Source organism: Archocentrus centrarchus, chromosome 22 (assembly GCF_007364275.1).
Source record: "Archocentrus centrarchus isolate MPI-CPG fArcCen1 chromosome 22, fArcCen1, whole genome shotgun sequence".
NCBI classification, from domain to species: Eukaryota; Metazoa; Chordata; class Actinopteri; order Cichliformes; family Cichlidae; genus Archocentrus; species Archocentrus centrarchus.
Window position 1 is genome coordinate 27,938,736 of NC_044367.1, and position 4,392 is coordinate 27,943,127.

Here is a 4,392-nt window from a genome sequence, read left to right on the forward strand (position 1 = left end):
CACTGATGTTAACCCTGCTTCAGTCTCTTTATCTGAACAACTCTCCCAGCTCATAATAACAGCTCGAAATAGATTAAACTGATCTTTTAAAGCGATTTGTTTGCACTAGGCTGAAAATCATGCATTTTGAATGCCGCAAGCATCTCCGAGTGCTCTGCCTCCAGCATGCTCGAGTGTAGTGATGTGAGTCACCTGTGAAATGACAAAGCACAATGGCCACTCTGCATGCTTCTGCACAACCTGTGAACCTGCTGAAGAGGCCCATCTCCCAGGGCACAAAGTGTAGCAGCACTAACAAACTCAGAATATTTTGAACCTCTAGCAAACGCTCTACACATATTTTCACAGATGCTCCTTTAATCATTTTGCTTGTGCCTCAGAAATACAAAGGCATGTTTACATTTCTCTGTGCCGTTGTGCTAATAAGCCACAAGTAGCAGGATTTGTGCTGAAAGCACACAATGGACTATCCTACAATTTATGATTTTCCAGCATATTGGATGTCCCGTATCTATTAATATCTCCGAGCTTCTGCGTGGGCGGCTGCATTCCAAGGTTTACATTTATAGTTCATTATGTCTGTGGTGTAAATTTCCAAAACCCCCCATTCTGGGATGGTGGTAAAAGCCCCTGGCATTCAGTGTCAGCAGGATTCCATTAGTCAGCTTTAGGTGACTTTACACGCCCGAACCTTTTAAAGTAGGACTCCACATTCATTACCAATAATGGCTTCAGACAGCCCTGACCCACCACAGGAAAGGGACCGGCGGAATAATTTGGAGTTGGCTAAAAAGGCTCCCTAACATAATATCCATGTTAAGGAGCATGTCAACAGATACTTGTGTGTGACAGATAGCTCATGGTGAAAGTGGAGTTATATTGTACTAATGTGTACTAACACAGGAACATTTTTTTTTATATGTCTAAAGAACTTCTGAGTCTGTGCCAGAGAGATGATGGTGGTAATATTCAGCTTGTTCTTTCTAAAGCATCTGCATTTTCACACTGTTATGGGAGGAAGTGTAATGTTTTATCCTGCAGTTAAAAGATGATTATTTTTTTTTTCCACATCTTGATTGAGCTGATCATGTTCAGGCTGACATCAGAGCTTCTCTCCTGCAGGAGTGGTTTTGTGTTGAGCCATGTTTGTGTTTTTCCTGATGGAAAGTGTTGCAGCGATGCATACGGATGGAAAATGTCTGTGTTGGATATGTTGAATTTAAAGTGCTCTCATATATCTGCTTTGTGGGGAATTCCTTACAGGTGAATGTGAACAGAAGTGCAGGTGGTTGCGTGCATTTGAAATGCGGGTTAGTCTATAATGCCGCCATTTGGGAGGTGAAGGATAAGATATTACAAAGTGTCCAAGCAAAGGTGAGAGATGATCTCAGGTAGCTACTCAGCATTGATCCATTAATTATAGTTTTAGGGTAACTGTCAGTGTTGCGGGGCTGTAGTGACCAGGTTCAAACATTACTCTATCCCATCCTTGTGCAGTATGAGTTACATGAGCCGCAGCTGTGGAGAAGGAGGGATTGGTGCCATTTGGCCCCACCAGATTCAACAGCCATCCAACATATTGGCTGAACAAAGCCAGTAAAAAGAAATGGCAGGCAGTCGGCATTCCTATAATTCCTGTGATGCAACATCTCCTGAAAACTATGACCGGATACGTAGAAACACATTCTTCATCTCTGAGTGATTCGGTTACTCCACTCAAACGACACAAAGAGCAGATTTCAAACTGCAGTGCTGCACAGATACTGATCGCATTCATGGAATTTTTTTTATGGCTCACAGTGTTTGAACGGGCTAAATCATTACTCAGCTGAAATATGCTCCTTTGAGGTCACTAAAATCATCCAATATCTTTTAATTAATTACAAATAAATGACCACCTCTGTTATGATGTTTCATAGTTGCATGTTGACAGCAGCATTGAAGGTTATTTGACATTTATGTTAAAACAATCGTGAGGTTTTAATCGTCTGTTTTGGCTGCGCTCAAACATGCTCATTGTTTCTGTTTTCGTGCTGTGACAAAGATTTACGTTCCTGTGGAAGTTGACATGATCGACACTGGAACTGATTCAGAGCTGTATGGGCGGGCCTGGACTCACTTTCTTGTGTGTTTCTATAAAATGAGAAACTCAAGGTTTTATCTCTTTATCAAATGTGAAGTTATCAAATGTAGACTTAGCTGTCCTTGATCATAGTAATAGCATGTCAGCTAAAGTATAAGCAATCAAAATACTCCCACTGGTTCAATGTGAAACCAAAGGGCAGAGAGACTGCTTGACTGCAAGCACATTTCCTTTCAGATGGAAATAAAAAAAACACAATTGTCAAAGCAAGGAATCCTAAACAGAACATCTTTGTGAAGCAATGTCAGACTTAGAGAACGCTTCAGTTTTCTCTTTCCTTGAATTTCTTTTTTTTTTTTTTTCCTTGTGAAAAATTTCTGCAGCCGCACAGGAGAAAGATTAGAGCTTTTTCTGCAATATTGGCTTGAAAAGTGAAACAGTCATTTAGAGTGATGCAAAAGATCAACAGTCACTCGTTTCCAAAGAAATATTTCCGATATTTCTTTATCAACAATAACATGCACGAGCACGTGTGTGAATGCATTTGTTCACGGACTGCTATGACTCTGTTTAGGCGACCTTATAGCTCCATGTCTACGTATCCAACAAAGGTCAAGGTCTGACACGAGGCAGTTGTGTTACATTTACAAACAGTAGTAACCTGATGGTTGTTCGACATCGCAGCAACATCAGGCCAGCTGCACAGCAGCAGTTAGAAAACAGGTGATCCAGAGCAGAGGCAGCATATTCATCTTTATCACATAAACTAACGCGCTGCATGAAGAGAATCGTCCTGCGGTTGCACTTCAAAATACAACATACAGTAGCTTGTGGCTGCGCATGGTCATTGTCCACCATTATAAGAGAAATTGTCTCGTACGCTAGACCTCCATATTCAATTGTTGAACACTGTTGCAAAAAGGCTCTTGAGTGCACAGCTTCCATTCTGTCCTACCCTACTTTTATTTTTATCAGTGAATAATCATTTAAAGCAAGGTCATTTTGATCTTCTGCCTCAATGGGCCTCAATTAAATATTCATTCATTCTGATGTGGCCTCTTCGGCAGCTTCTTTGGTATGTGTGTTAAAGAGACAAAAGGCTTTGCTTTTGATTACACGGGCTCGGGCTCTTTCAAAGAGATCCGGCACCATTATATAGCATTAAACAATCTTCTCCACTGATCAACAGTTTTTGGTAAACTGTTTACTTTGGCTCAGATTAGTGATGTTGCCCTTGAACGCTGAAACAAAAACAGTTTATTTTGTTAGGATGGCTTCGTAGACCTATGTCTCAGAGGCCCTTTTTCCTCCATTAATGCCCTGCTGCTGCCTGCAGTTTATCTGCAGCTACATCACATTTGGCTGCCTGTTAATGTCAGTGCAACTTTAAATTATATGAATCTCCAGCTTGTGTCAATATAATTTACCAATAGCAGTATAGTGTGCGTAAGTGCAGACATTATTTACCACTGTTTCTACACCTCTGTTAGCTTTATTAGCATTGTAGGCGTCTGTGGGATGCAGTCTGTGGATTCAACACCTTGATAAATTACTCGGGTGGATTTGTGTGAAATTTGGTAAACAGGAAGATGACTTTTCACTTTATCTAACACTGTATTATATTACGTTTGTGTGTGAAGCAGTCTTTATAAAATGAATGATCAGTTATTTCTGTAACTTATGAGAGTGACAGATTATGTCACTCTCTACATTATGATTGTGCACAATGGCCGAGTTTGTGCGCCAGGACCCGGAACAAGCTGAGCAAAATGGGTTGTTGTTGTTTAATGGAATCGATTTCATCACTGCGTTTCCTGCTGTGACTCACCAACGTGTCCTCAGCCTGTCCTGCTGCTCCCGTTATTTCAATGTCTGATTTCAGGATGGTGAATTTTGCCACCTGATCCTTCAGTTGAGGAAAACAGAGTCTGTGCAGTGTCAGATAACATTAAAGTATTTGGGATTAAACTGGTGGAAGTATTTCAAACATTTATAGACCGCCAAACTGTAGCAACTAAATTATGTGGGACTAATTTACATATTTGGAAAAAGTGTTTTGTCTTATGTACCCAGCACATTGGCTGACTGTGAGCTTTACATCATAGCCCCCCCAAGCTTAATATAACTTTATAATCTATATGTATAGAAATAATCATTTTGACTATTGCAACAACAGTGCTACAGTTCTGTGTTCAGTAAATGTGGGTTAGAGTGTGGGTCAAATAAACCTCCACCAGGGCGGCTCACTCTCTGGGCAGTATTTCCTTCTAAGGGAAAAATATTATATTTGTATATATTAGTAAAAATCA